Source organism: Dipodomys merriami, unplaced genomic scaffold, assembly GCF_024711535.1.
Source record: "Dipodomys merriami isolate MVZ:Mamm:240054 unplaced genomic scaffold, mDipMer1.0.p SCAF_39, whole genome shotgun sequence".
NCBI lineage: Eukaryota > Metazoa > Chordata > Mammalia > Rodentia > Heteromyidae > Dipodomys > Dipodomys merriami.
Window position 1 is genome coordinate 2638394 of NW_027205492.1, and position 16381 is coordinate 2654774.

Here is a 16381-nt window from a genome sequence, read left to right on the forward strand (position 1 = left end):
TCTCTCCTTAATCCCGACAGCATCACCTTGATTGAAATCTTATTCTGATTTCATAGAAGCCCAAACTGATATTTCTAAGAAATTAAAATGACTCACCTACTGGCAGAGAGTTGGCAAGTGATGTGCATGTGTGAAAATGGAAACTGTGGGGAAACCTCGGGAGATGTACCTCCAATGTTCTGATCACTGATTCTGATTCTACCTTCAGCTTCAAACGTGCCTGTACTCTGCCTCAGCACACCTGCTGTGTACCTACATTTCTTTGCAGACACATGTCACCAGTATTCATGGCTCTAAGGACCTCAGGAGCATTCTGAGTCCCTAAGGACACATCTGTAAAATGCAGAGTGAGAGCTCACTCACTGGGCTGTGTCCAGATTAGGTGAGAGTGAGTATAATGTGTCTGAGACAACACCGCAGCAGGAGATGCTACACTTAGGAATTGGACAGGTTGAGAACATACTTTTGGGCCATCAGATTTTCAGAAATGAAGAATCCTTGTAACATAATGTGCCAACAAGGATGGGGAAGGAGATACTCTCACATTGCTGGCCAAACAATTTGCCAGGATCTAGGCAATTCAGACAAATACTTCTAGATAGTCATCCAAGGTCATTAAAGTATTTTTCTTTTGTAATGATCAAATATTCTAGCCAACCAAAATATCTATCAACAGACCAGTGACAATATGACTATGGCACTCTCCTCAGATGGAACAGTATACAAGAAAAAGAATGAGATTTGAATAGCTAAGAAATAGAAACAAGTGAATAGAAACTAAGTTTTGGAATACTCCCAAGTGTTTAAGTTAAAGACAAACTTGGCAGGGCAAAGTGGCTGATTCCTGTAAAGCCCTGGCTCCTTTGAGGTGGAAACTGAGAGAAGTGAGGTTCAAGGCCAGGTCAAGTAAATATTCACAAGGCCCCATCTCAACAAACAAGCTGGGGGTAATAAATCATGTCTGTAATCCCAGTTATGCAGGAGGTGTAGGTAGGAGGATCATAGTTTTAGAGACTCTAGCTAAAAACTTACTAAAGCAAGGGGGAAGAAAAGAAAAGATACCAAGGAATAATAAAAAAAGATGGGATTATATTACATAAACCTTGTTAAAAACATACATCCCTACATATATATAATACATATGTAACTCTTGCTATGTGTAGAGATATATAACATTATACACATGAGATATATCTCTCTATATGTATATATAGAGACTCTATAGTACTATGTATATCCATATATGTATATATATATATGTATGCATGCATGTATATAGAGATATATGCATATATGTATATATATACATATATATATGCAGCTGTATTAGTAATAAGTTTTTACCATGTCCTGAGCCCCAGGTAAAATGCTGAGGATACACAAGGGACAGAACAGATGGTAAAGCAAGCAAAGCAGATAGATCAGCATGCACTTGGAAGACATGTGTACTGACTGCAGGTACGTTAGGGATAATGATTTAATTTTCTCTTCACTGATGTTTCTGAAACAATGCTGAGGTCTAAATAACAAGTCTTTGGGATTTGTTTGCTTTTGTTGTAATTTGAGAGTTGATTTACTACGTGGCCCAGGCTATAGTCAACCTCTTCATTCTTCCTGCCTCAGTTTCCCTGGCACAGGGATGATAGGCATGGGCCACCATGCCCAGCTTATCATCATTGAAATGTTTGCACAAAAGTAGTATACTCCTGTGTATCAGTGGTTCGTGCCTGTAATCCTAGCTACTCAGGAGACTAGATCAGAGGATCATGGTTTGAAGCCAGCTCAGGCAGGAAAGTCTGTGAGACTCTTATCTCCAATTAATTATCTCATCTCCAGAAAACCTGAAGTGGCGCTGTGGCTCAAAGTGGTAGAACACTACCCTTGAGCAAAAGAGCTCAGGGTCTGTGTCCAGGCCCTGAGTTCAAGCCCCTCACATGATAAAAAAAATGTTCCATGCCAATCCACTATTTGATTTCCCAGTGGATCTGTGAATCAATGAGTAATAATGAAGACAGCTACTTGGTGCTAACTACATGCCAGGCTTCATTACAACATTAAAGTGGCTTGACTCTTTTAATTCTCATAATATTCCTATGAAGTAGGTTCCATTACAGTTTTTATTTTGTAATGAGGCACACGGATTTAAATAGAAACAAGAAATCAATCAACAAGGCGAATATAAATGTGCATGAAGTTACACAGCTAGTAAATATGAAAGTCAGAGTTGGATGTATACTTCAGTTTGCTGCTGCCTTCCCAACAAAAGCATCTGCCCGACAAGACACATCCATCATGGTGTCTGCTCCAAGCCTTTTGCAAACACTGATTATCATTAGCTACACATGTCTCTCGCTATACCAGAATCAGTGGTAGCTGGTGGAAAGGTGCGGGTCTTTAGTTCTAAATTTTATGTCCCCCATTGGTAGAAATGAACAGGTTCTGCAAAGTAGGGACTTATTTTTTTTCAGTAAATGCAAGTGTGAAGGGCCTCTTGACCATAGCTCCTAATGAGAGGAGCATCTTGCTAATTGCCACTAATGTGATTACAGAAATAATTGGGCACTTTGAAATATTATACATCAAGTCACATGAGGATTAACATGTGTCATCATCAGAAATGTAACTGCTCAGCACAGAGAGGCCCAGACAATTGGCTCCAAAGGGAATCTTAATGTGCTTATTATGCCTTCCTCCCAGGGATTCCACATTTTGTAGTATGCAAAAGCAGACCAACCAAAATACAAACCCACACTACTTCATTAACAGGACTCTGCTCCTTCCAGGGCCCTGTCTCCTGCCTCCCAGAACCTCCTTCTGTGTCCATTCCTTTCATATGTCCATTCTTTTATCCATGCTCCTCATGCCTGTTAGAGCAGCCCCCACCTCTGGAATTTTCACTCCTACTCATGGTCCAGCAAAAGGTTCACATGTCACCAACCTAGGCGACTACCCATAATTCTCATTTTCTGGAACACCAGAGTCATATATATGTCATATATATATGTATATATATGATAATTTACTTCCAAGCATTGTAAGACCACTGTGGATGTGCCAACCAGTCCCCTAGATTGGCAATGATGGCTCAGAGTCAGGGGACTCTGCTCCTCCCCTGCTGTATCCACAGACCCTCACTATAGTTCATGGCCTCCAGAAAGAGTCTCTTCCCTGGTTGACTGCATCTCTAGCCTGGGCATGTGGCTCAATATACACTTAACTTATTGCAGGTCCAGGCTTGAGGATGGAGGCCTAGGGAAAATACAGGTGGCATTGCCATGAAATCAAATGAAAGGAAAGCTCAGGATTTTTTTGTACAAGCCAATCACTTGGGTCACTAGGACAATAAAAGTTATATGCCTCAAACATCTAAAGATGGCATTGCCCACCCTGAACACTGTCCCCTGACTGTTGCACAGTGTGTTTCTGTGATGCAAAATGACTAGAGAATTTCATGATTCTGTTCATCTGCCACCACTTCCACCAGCAACCGGAGTAAACCTATCAAGTTCCTTATTTCCCCTTTAACGCACCACCCCCTCCCTACCAAGACTGTCTTCGCCTAGGTCTTAACATTTCTCATCAGACACAGATATCAAAGAAAGCATCAAACATGAGAGTTAGAGATCAAAACAAACTAGAACAAAGTCATTTGGAGAAAAATGGACTATTTCATGTCAAAACAACTAAAAATGAAAAAAAAAATCAACCCTACTATTATTAACATCCCCAGAGAGATAAAAGAACCTATTATTACAAAGCTATGAACCGAATATTAGAAACAAAAGAACATTCAGAAAACAATTTTTCAAAAAGTCCTGGAAATTAAAAATATGGTAACATATATTAAAATTAATTAAAAAAAGAACCTGTAGATGAAGCAGAGGAAATCTCTTTGGAAAGAAAAGAGAAAAAAGTTAAAATATTTAGACAATGAACATGAGGTTATTAGAGAATTCATCTAGCAATTCAAACATCCCCAAACTCAATTACCATAGCAACAAAGAAACTAAATAAATGAAACAAATAAATGGATAAATACACAGATGGAGGAAATACAGTACACCCCTGAACATCTATGGGTTTATGGTTCCAACAAGAATGCTGTTGAGGAAAAGAAAACAAAACCATTCAGTACTATAGCTCAGCAGTAGTTGATGACTGATTCAGTTTTTTTTTTTCCCACATTGCCTACTTCCACTAAAGGTATGCCATCTTTCACCAAATCTAATTCTTAATTCTAATTCACTTAATCCCTTAAGTAAAACACATTTACTTTTACCTTGTTTCAAGGAGAAGAAACCATTTTGGGGAAGCATATTGTATAAAGTCAAGGAAAGACTGTAGATCACACAAAGATTTCAAACAGAACTGGCAATGGCTGAGAGACTCTCTACTAAACTTCAACACACATGTGACAAAAGTGAAAATCTTTGCTTTCTAAAACTTTCTAGTGAATATTTAAAAATATTAATTGTTTTGGTCATTCATATGTGGTCAAAATTACATGTAATAAATCCATGCATAAGGCAGCTTAACTGTAATTACCAAAAGAAAAAAATGACAGTAACGTCACTTTATACACTATTTGTAATGGTAAGGTCATGAAATCAGCTTAGGCATGTGAATGATTAGAGGAACTGACTGGTTAGAGAAACTGTGGGATATAAACTCAACAGAGTAGTATTCATGCATGAAAAAGAACATAATTATGACATTTGCAAGAAAATGGGTGGAATTGGAGATGATTATGCTAAGATAAATGAGCCAGAATCAGAAACAAAAGTACATCATCTTTTCTCCCATACATAAACTCTTAAAATAATTAAAGTAGAAGGATGTCTAGTAGGGAATAAAAATGAAACCAACAGGACGAAAAAGAGCCGATCATGGTTGGTAACAGGGGAGGAAAGTGAGTGAAAGTGCTTTATATACCTGTAAAAATATCACAGTGGAATCCACTGTTGTATAACATTGAACACTAAGAAAAATACTAAGGAAAACAAGGGTAAGTGTGTCAGAATGAAGTCACCAACCACATGCCCAAGCCATTAAATGGATGGAAAAAAATCCATCCATATTAAGGTCAGTACTTGAAATTTTAGAATTAGGAGCAATGTGGGCACCCTATTGGTTTGGGCAGGGAGGTGGGAGCAGGTGAGATGACCAGGAGTAGGAAGAGCTTTTTTTTTTTCCTCAAAAGCAGCATAGAATGATGAAATGCCATGAAGCAGTGCCTTCAAAAGTAGAGAAGAGAGAATATTTCCAGTCAATCATTTGGGCAAGAGATGGCCATGGATGGTCTTCACATGCTGAACTCCTGTTTACACATTCTTCAGAAGCCTCTGAAAGCAGAGGCTTACCTTCTTCTCAGGTGAGGCAGGAAACAAGGAAAGAGAAGCCATTGTCAAAAGAATTAGCATAAGAACCAATCACAGAGAATCTGCCAGCTGAGGAGAGACAAGCATCCAGGACAATGGCATGTCCTGCCAGAGCCCAATGCCAGAGCAGAGCAGGCTGGTAGCTCCCAGGAAAGCTTTCTGTAGGAGGATGAAATTGGAAAAACAGAAAGAATGAAAGAAAGAATGAAAGAAAGAAAGAGAGAGAGGAGGGAGGGAGGGAGGGAGGAAGGAAGGAAGGAAGGAAGGAAGGATGAAAGGAAGGAAGGAAGGAAGGAAGAAAGGAAGGAAGAAACAAAGAAAGAAAGAAACAAAGAAAGAAATTAACTGAAGCATCTGAATATCTGGAGAGGCATTTTAGATAATTGGCAAAGAGCTGGGGCTGAATTAGTAATAAAAACATAAAACTGAAGCAAACAAACCATAAACACAGCAAATATTAGCTTCAGGGAAAACATAATAGTTGTGCAGAAAGGGAAATAATCATAATTTACTGCATGGTTCAGTTTTGAATGGCATTTTCATCGTCTAAATATTGTCAACACTGAATGGTGATCTAACCAATGTTAGGATATAAACTTTATTGGACGGGGGAGAATGGTGGTGAGAGAGGACAGCTGTGAAAGGGTTGGGAGTGGGGAACAGAAACAGCTCAAGATCTTCCTCAGTGAGGAGTTCCTAGATGACAGTGCCCTGAAACAGCTCCAAGTGCCAACAGAAGTGACCAATGAAGAAATAGGAGGTTAACATCCCTTTAGCAGGCCAGAGTGCTTGGTGGAGGGTCAGGGAGAGACCAGGACTTGCCTGAACTCATTTTTCTTTTTTTGTCATGGGGCTTGAACTCTGGGCCTGGGCGCTTGTCCCTCAGCTCATCAGCTCAAGGCTAGTGCTCTACCACTTGAGCTACAGCACCACTTCTGGTTTTCTAGTGGTTTATTTGAGATAAGAGTCTCATGGCCTTTCCTGCCTGGGCTGGCTTTGAACCGTGATCCTCAGATCTCAGCCTCCTGAGTAGCTAGGATTACAGAGGTGAGCCACCAGCACCCAGCCTCACTTTTTTTAAAATCACACATACATTGAAGAAAATTTTTTTCTACTTTATCTATTTACTGATAAAGTTGAATTAAAGATGTTAAAATATAACTTTATACCATGTGATATCAACAGCTCTCTGAGTTCATTCAAGTTTCATATGATCCTAATAGCATCAAGAGGATTCTAAATTTCATATACAGAAAAATAAAAATAAAATGATCCACATTAGCAGACAACTCTAAGAAAGAACACCATGCTGGGTGCAGCTGTGTGTGTGTGGCGGGGGAGGGTTAGAAGTGTAAACTAGCTAAAGTAAGATATCAAAGAATATATGAAGGTTTAGCAAATAAAACTTCACAAAGGCAGGTCTTGTCGCAGACAAAAGGAATTCAGTAAACACTGTAGAGATGGATCAAGTTACAACCCTGATCTAGGGAATCATAAAGGCAAGACAGAAATCAACAGGAGAAAAAAGGGAGATTATTTATTAAGGAATGCTGAGTGGCTAAAGGTGGGTACAGATATTCGGTCAGTTATGAAACTTGTACAAAAGAAAATTTTCAAATGGACTAAAGGATCTAAGTTTTAATGAAAAAATAGAATATAAAAAGCAGTAAGAGAGACTGCTTCGGAGAGGGGAAACCAAGTCTTACAAAAGCCCAGAAGTCATAGTGAGAAATATCTAACTATAACACACACACACACACACACACACTCACACACACACACACACACACACATCTTCATTATTATCCATATAGCTAGAGTCACTATCAAGCAGCAAAGTTAAGAAACTGACCTGGAAAAAATACAACTTATACTTTCCTATTTCAGAACGGGCTACTATAAGTAAGTTACAATAAAGAGCAACCACCAAACAGAAAAATGAACACAGGAATTCCTTGTCAGAGGAGAAAACAAAATGATTCATGATCATCTGCAAAGATACTTACTCCAGTTAATTTATAGTTCTGGACATATACAATAATATTATACTAAGAGATTCAGACTGCAGAAGTTTGAAATATGTATACTATATTGTGGTGTGTGTGTGTGTGTGTGTGTGTGTGTGTGTGTGTGTGTGTGTGTGTGTGTGTGTGTGTGTGTGTGTGTATGTTTGTGTGTGTGTGCGTCTATACTGGGACTTGAACTCAGTGCCTTGTGCTCATGTACCCAACTAAAGAGAACACTGTAGATGAAGATGTAGAAAAGCAAGCATTCTGACACATTTCTGTAAGAATTGGAACATGATGAAAGCTATGAAGAGAAGATAATTGGGCAAATCTATGAAAATTGCATCTGCAACTACCTAGGGACCAACAATCCTGCTTCCAAGAATCTTTCCTACTAATATACTCACACATGCATGAAATAATGTTTATAGGAACAAATGACTGCAAATGACTTACATATCTATTAGTAGGGGACTGTTAAATTCACCAGTCACATCCTCACGAACTAGGAAAAGGGTCTTTTGTTGACCAATGCCAGCTGATACCATAAAGACCCAAAACACTCATAAAACACTTATTATGCAACTAAATGATTTCCAAGATATTGACACATGAATAAATCAAAGCCCTAAACAGCAGGTCAATTGATTTCTTTATTTAACAAAAGAAAGGTGTTGGGGGTTATGTGTGCATATCCGCTTACCCGTGAATAAATATTTATGTTCTTATCAACTCTTGCACAATGATTAATGGCAGGGAAAGGAACTGGGCAACTGTGGGATTGGACTAGAAGGAAACTTACTCTTGGATATGTATTCTTCTCTGCCTTTGATTTTATGTCCCAAAATGTATTGCTTACATAGAAAATAACAGGTTAAATTAACTAAAACTTTTAAATTAATTAACACTAAAACATTGGGCAGTAAGCAAAATATTCAGAAAATAAACATTTTGCTCACTTGTACACTAAACAATATTAAAATGTGCTAGGCATCTGGTGGTTAATGCCTGGAATCCTAACTACTCAGATGGCTGAAATCTAAGGACCACAGTTCAAAGCCAGGCCAGGGTAGGAAATCCATAAGATTCTTATCTCCAATTAATCATCAAGAAGCCAAAAGTGGATGTGTGGCTCAAGGGTTACAGCGCCAACCATGAGCAAAAAGGTCAATTAAGAGTACAAGAACCTGAGTTCTTGTAAGAGTATAAGAACCTCAGTGGCACACACATAAAAAATTAAAATTATTTTTAAATGGTACTACGTACCCATATTCACACGCTGTTCCCTTGTATAATAAGTGTGAACAACTTAAACATTCCTGTAGATGTAGAGAAGACACTGTAAAGCAAAAGGGTTAACATATCTAAAGACCTTACATTCATAGAAGGCTAGAGGTTCTTTATGTTACTCGTAAGTATGAGATTTTTTTACTAATAGAAAAAGAGGCAGAGTCAGTGGGGGATAGGCAGGAGATCATATCAGTAATTCACACGTACACACATACACACACACACACACACACACACACACACACACACACAAACACACACACCTGTCCTGTGGCTTGAACTCAGGGTCTGTGCACTGCACCTGAGCTATTTTTTTGTTTGTTTAAGGCTAGTGCTCTCCCATTCCAGCCACAGCTCTGTTTCTGGCCTTCTGTGGTTATCATTTCTGACTTTTTGGTGGTTAACTAGAGATAAGAATCTCAAGGACTTTCCTCCCCAGGCTGGCTCTGAACCACAATCCTCATCTCTTAGCCTACTGAGTAGCTAGGATTACAGATATGAGCCACCAGTGCCCAGTCATCAACTTTTACTTTTGATTAAAAACTTCAGGCAAATAAGCAATAATATTATTATCTACCTAATATATATATATATATATATACATATATACACATATATGTATACACATATACAAAATACAATAAAGAATAGAAAATTTTAAGAAACTTTAGAAACACAGCTATTAAGATTGGTAAACAAGACAAATACTTATTCTCTTTTGGCCCTGTTTATCAAGGAAAGAGAGGAAGTGAGGAATAAATATTAAAAAGATATCATTTTTCAGGATGTATAAATGATGTGATCACACATAATAGTAAAAGCTACACAAATACCAACTATTAAAATCAATAAAAACTTTACTACATAGCTAGATACAATATTAACTCAGAAAAAAATCAATGGTATTTTTCTACACCATCAATAGCTAACTAAAAAAATAAAAAAAACAGTAGCAATAACAACTATTGTATGCCTAAGAATTAATCAAGCGCTCATAAGATCTGTATAAAGGTATTTTAAAGCTCTAGCAACGGCACAGGGAAAACTGAACTAATGTAAGCCCTGTGTTCATGGGGAGATAAAATAATAAACAAATATCCCAACATTTTAACCAAAATCATCACTTCAGGGCCATCTTATAAAAGTCCCAATTAAAGCCAGATGGATATAACTTTCTTGTAAAATTTATAGAAAAGAATGGCAACTCTTGATGGCTAAGGTGGATGATTGAGGCTTTGACCAAACCAACATGAAGACAGACTGAATAGGAATCATTGTGAGGGAACTGAACAAATTAGCTGTAAAATTATACCCCAAGCTTATCAGATGATAAATTTATCAGATGATAAAGATCAGATTGCACATTGGTTGGGTATGATAGACACACTTGCAAAGTTTCACTCAGTCAAAATTTTAAAACAGAAAACACAAAAGCTGGATTCCACATGGATCAGATACCCAAACCATGCAAATATTAAGTTAATAGAAGAAAAGATAAGAGAAAATCTTTATGACTTCAGGATAGAAACATGCTTAAAATGCTCACATCATAAAGCAAAGAACTGATGGATCTATCATTAAAATCTGCTCTTGCCACCAGGAGTCTGAGATAAGAGGATCACTGCTGCTCAAAGTCAGACCAGGAAGAAATGACCATAACATTTTACCTCCAGAACAATGCTAGACTGACAGCATGCCTCAAGTGGTACAGTACTATCCATGAGCAAAGAACTCAAGTGAGAGGGTGGAGGCCTAAGTTCAAGTCACTGTGCCAACAGACAAAAAATATGGGTCTACGTTGAAAAATACTGACCAAGAGAAAGATCATTGTCAATGGAAGACTATCTCGACTCTAAAAGGAACATCAGGGGCTGGGAAGGTGGCTCAGTGGTAGAGTGTTTGCCTTCCATGGATGAAGCCCTGGGTTCAAGTCCTCAGCACCATGTAAGCAGAAAAAGCCAGCAGTGGTGCTGTGGCTCAAGTGGTAGAGCACTAGCCTTGAGCTGAAGAACTGAGGGACAGCACCCAGGCCCAGAGTTCAGGCCCCACGACCAGCAAAAAAAAAAAAAAAAGAGGGGGGGAACATCAGCTTCATGTTATCTCTCTGAAACAAATACTGAACTATTATTGGGAATATTCCACACAAGGAGTCATATGCATGCTGATCTGCCTAGAACCTGTATAAAGATGTGCCCCCTCCAACTTGACTCAAGTGGTAGACAGACTGCCTATCAATAGCCCACAGCTGTGGAGAAGAAGACATAGTTGTCCTTATGTAAGGTACAGCTGTCAACAGCTCCCTGTAACCCCACTGCCTGCGCGCCCAGACATCAGACACAGCGAGGATATTTCAACAGCACTCTATGGACTGGTGGTTCACAGTCAGGAAGGTCTCAAGGAAAAACATTCCCCTGAGTCATCTCAATCTGAAAGACCAACATTATAATTCATTGAACAAATAATACTGAACTGAGCTAGAAGTGTTTGGACAAAGATGTCCATACTGCTTCAAATTACAAGTACGAATGAACTGTGAATAGTGTGAGATGCTGTCATCTTTGGAGGACCTGTGGGCTGCTTTGCAGTTGAATAATTATGGTGGTCATTTACTGAATAATGACCAAGGGCCAAGCACTTCCCAATGATTATTCTTTACATTTACAACTAAGCATACAAGTTAAATGTCAGCATCATTCTGTAGCAGAAAAAATGATTCCATACCAGATAATGTTCAGTCTTCTGAATACCCCCCTGCTCTATAGATTCTTAGTTTTCTTTATACTATCGTGTTGGGTTGCTAATCAGCTTTTCAAGTTTCTTTTCAAAGGGGAAGGTATGGGGGGGGCTGAGCAAAGACAATAAGAGTCTGTGACTAAAGACTGCAGTAAGTTTTAGACCATTTTCTTCATATCTTGAAGTGAATCACTAGCAAATGAATAGAAGAAAGACAAAAACAGTGGTGTAAGTGAGAAGGGAGAGGAGGAAGGGAGAAAATAGTGAAACACAAAGATCTGCTCCAGTGTCTCATACCTGTAATTCTAGCTACTCAAGAGCTAAGATCTGAGGATTACAGATTGAAAGTTGTACAGGCAGGAAAGTTCATGAGATTCTTAATATTTATTAACCACAAAAAAGCTGGAAGTGGGGGTATGGCTCAAGTGGTAAAATTTCAGCCTTGAGAGAAAAAAAAGCTAAGGGACAACAACACCAAATTTCTGGCACAAAAATTAACTAACTAGACAGACAGACAGACAGACAGACAGACAGACAGAGTAGTACACAATGCAAAGCTTTCCATGAGTTTTCCAATGAGTCATATTAGGATTCTTTTTTTGATTGTTTGTTTTGGCAGTAATAAGACTTAAACCTAGAGTGCTAAGCAAGCACCCTTAACACTTGAACCATGTTCCCAGCCTTTTGTGTTTTTAATTAATTTTCAGATATGGTCTCATGTTTTTCTCCTTGGCTAGCTTCAGACCACAATCCTCCTACCTATGCTTCCCACATAACTGGGATGACAAGGTATGTGTCATCATACTCAGCTTGTTCTTTGAGGTAAGGTCTTACTAATATTTTTTTCTTTGCTTGAAGATGCAGTTCTCCTATCTGTCTCCCAAGTAGCTGGGCTTATAGGTATAGGCCACTGAACTTGACCCAAATTGACTCTGTGGGCTGGGGGGGTGGGGGGGGGGAGGAGAGGCGGGCGGGGTCAGGTGTTTCTGGGGTTTTAAATCAGTGCTTCACATTTGCTAGGCTAGGACTCTGCAACTTAAGCCACACCTCTAAACCTCTTTGCCCTCTAGGTTAGGGCCTTCTACTTTTGTCTAAGACTGGCCTAATGATCCTCCTCTCTCTACCTCCCAAGAAGCTTGGGATTATAGGTAGAAGCCACTATGCCTGGCCTGAAATGATTTTTTTTTTGACTAAGATTTGCCTTTCGGTTTCTATGAATTATATCTAATAGAACAGATGCCCTGTCCATGGTCACACAGTTAGTAAATGCCTTCCTGATACACATTTAAGTCATTCCCCAAGGAGCCACGTTCACTCTTGCCTAGACCCAAGTTCAGATTGGCTTCCTACGGTGCTGGACATCCTGCTTTAAGAGTGCTGGCATGTAAATCCAAGCTTCATCCTGCAGAGGCAGATTTAGGCTTTAGAATTTCCCATGGCTTACATCTGTGGAATGAAGAAAGAAACCCAGAAAACATTTTTCAATGTGTTACCGTGGCTGGAAGGAAAGAAGAAGCAATTGCTCTTATGTCAAATACTTAGTTTGGGAAGCATTTCTCAGTAAACACCAGTCTGGTTTGAGCAATGGCTTCCTTCCTACTTCCCTACAAGTGAATTTCCACCCAAGGAGGTGTTCTTCTTCTTCTTCTTCTTCTTTTTTTAGATGTGCCAATACTAGGACTTGAACTCAGGGGTTCGAGCTCTCACTTCACTTTTTTGCTCAAGGCTGTTTTTCTACCACTTGAGTAACAGCTCCACTTCTCTCTTTTGTGCTGGTTCACTGGAGATAAGAGTCTCACAGACTTTTCTGCCCAGGCTAACTTTGGGCTGCAATCCTAAAATCTAAGCCTCCTGAGTAGCTAGGATTACAAGCCTCAGCCACTGGCCCTCAGCTCCAATGAGACTTCTCTGAAGAAACAGAATGTGACCATTGGGTATGTTGATCAATGTCACCCCATCTTACTTTAATGGATCTATTTCTCTACTGTGACTACATATATGGATATCCATATATATATATATATATATATATATATACACACACACATATATATATAAATATACACATCCATACACACAGACACAGACACAGACACAGACACACACACACACACACACACACACACACACACACACACACACACACAGAGGAGAGCTGGATGCCAGTGGCTCACATTTGTTATCCTAGCTACTCAGAAAGCTGGGAGCCACAGGATCAAAGTTCAAGCCAGCCTAGACAGAAAAGTCCATGAGATTCCCTCTCCAAAATAACTAGCAAAATAATTGGTCTGAAGGTATGACTCAAGTAGTAGAGAGCCAGCTGAATAAAACACAAAACCCAGACTTCAAACTCCAATACCAGGGTGAAAACCAATACCACATTAAAACAGCTTAGGTAAAAAAGGAAAAAGACAGGCAGGCACACAGGTAGGAAGGAAGGAAGGAAGGAAGGAAGGAAGGAAGGAAGGAAGGAAGGAAGGAAGGAAGGAAGGAAGGAAGGAAGGAGGGAGGGAAAGAGGGAGGGAAAGAGGGAGGAAGGAAGGGAAAGAGGGAGGGAGGGAGGAAGGAAAGGAGGAACGGAGGAAGGGAGAAAGGGAGAAGGGAGGAAGGGGGAAGGGAGGAAGGGAGGAAGGATAGAAGTGAGCATTGTAATTGGCCTTGATTCTTCCAGTCTTGGCTATATAAATTGGTAATCTTACCCTCTCTATCTTTCAGGGCCTTTGTCTGTAAATCAAGAGATGATAATGTCTTCTTTAAAGAGGTTTTTTTTTTTAAAGAGATGAAAGGTATTCATACACAGAAAACATCTAAAAGAATTGTTGCACATTGTTGACCCCCCATAAATTATACAGCTCTCTGCAGAAGGTGTATGTTATATGTATTTATGCATATTAGACTTTCAAGGCATTAATCCTGGTGTGTTGATTAAAACATCTGCCTTGTTACTCTGTCATCATACCCTGCAAAGAACGGGGCTACTCCCATTCCATACACTTCCCAGTGGGCTCATTCTTTTAGAAATAGTCATCAGGCACACACAAAAAGCAATTTAAATGGTTCATCTTTCCTCCTTTCATCCATAGACAAATTTCAATAATTATCTTAGTCAACCCATTAATTAGTCTAAATTTGCCCAAGCATAATTGATGCTGCCTACACAATTTTCTATAAAAATTTGAAATGGATGGCTAAACAGAGATTTTTTTTGTTTGTTTGACTAAGTGCATTTTCCCCCTATGTAAAATGTGTTAGTCAATGCTTATCTAGTATAATAAGCTGGGTTCTGGTGTTCTTATCTGCATCTGTGATAGGAACAAGCTGGAATCTCTGAATTCAAATGATGCCTGGCTTGTGAACTTAGGGTCTAGGCCTTGGTCTCCCTGAGAAGACCTGCTGCTCTACTCGTTGACTGATGAGCAGGTTTGTTGAGCCCTGCCTTCTGGAAGCTCTCTCTTGTCTTGGCTTCACTGCATGAACATTGATCGATTTCTACAGCCATATCGTTTGAGTACTTTCTTGTTTTGGTCCTTCCATGTGGTTTCCTGATTGGGTTTCCTCAAGGTCCTCTTCTGCACTCCTTTCCCTGGTCTTGCCATACTCTGTTCCTGAATAATCTGCTCTCAAATCTTTATTACTCCCTGTGCACATGTGGATTAGTCCTTATATCAAAGTCAGAAGGCTAACCACAGCATTGCTATGCATAATTATTTTCTAATCTCCAAACCAGTGGTGGGAACATCTGGTCCCTGGGGCATATAACGCCAACACGAATCACTTCATCTAGCAGTGCCAAGGCAACTCTAGGTGAGACTCAGAAGCTCAATAAAACATCCAGGTGCTGATGACTCATGTCGAGAATCCTAGCTACTCAGAATGTTCAGATCAGAGGATCACCATTTGAAGCTGACATTGATAGAAAAATCTGTAAGACTCATATCCAATTAACTTGTAAAAAGCTGGAACTAAGCTGGGAATTGGTTGCTCACACCTGTAATCCCAGCTACTCAGGAAGCAGAGAACTAAGAATTGTGGTTCAAAGCTAGCTCAGATAGAAAAGTCTGTAAGACTCTCATCTCCAGTTAACCACAAGAAAAGCAGAAGTGGCACTGTGGCTCAAAGTGGTAGCCCACTAGCACTGAGCAAAGAGCTCAGGGACAGTGGCCAGGCTCTGAGTTCAAACCTCATGATTGACCAAAAAAAAGGGGGGGGGTAGAAATAGAGCTTTAGCTCAAATAGTGGAGTTTCAGCCTTGAGAAAAAAGCCAAGCAAGAGCTCAAGACCCTGAGTCCCAGTACTGATACATACACACAAAACTGTTCAATAAATCTAGGAGCTTTTCATGAAAATGTAAACTTACATTAAGTGAATCATAAAGTAATGTAAATTTTGAGGGACAAGCAAGGGACATCCATTACGGGATAGGAAAGACATACATTCAAATGTGATGGGATGGACATCTATGCTTCCTGCTAGCTGTCTGTAGTCCGTCTCTGTATTATGGTAGCTCCTAAGATAGTCAATGCCAGGCAAGCTGGGAGTGCACACATTATGAATAAACTATGGAGGTCCAGTGATGATAACACAAGGAGATGCCACGGGATAATTCCTTGAGGAGTTGGTGACCTTGTCTGAAATGACTGATGTCATCACAGGTAGTAACTCCAACCCAACCTTCATCTACATGTCCATGATTCAACATTTGTCACAAAAACCTAATCTCAGATGAAGATGAAACAAATTACAGTACACAGACAAGACCTCAAGAGCCGACGATATGAACACTAGATTACATTCTAATTCCAAGATGCTGGGTGAGAACAGCGATCAAAGCAAAAGAATTACATCATCGGTGATTAACACGTTGGCTAGTTATTAAAACTTCCGTGGCAGAACTACAAAGCAAAGAATTGATGCAGATTAGCAGTCTTTCAAGGAGAAATGAACAAATGATTGTTTTGTTGTGGTTTTGGTGGT

The 16381-nt window shown here is 39.5% G+C and overlaps 1 protein-coding gene across 13 annotated transcripts in view; it reads right to left on the reverse strand.

Moving 5' to 3' along the window:
* Positions 1-16381, reverse strand: part of Ptprt (protein tyrosine phosphatase receptor type T) — a 992204-nt gene that overhangs the window by 417446 nt on the left and 558377 nt on the right. The gene's annotated exons all lie outside the window — the stretch shown is intronic.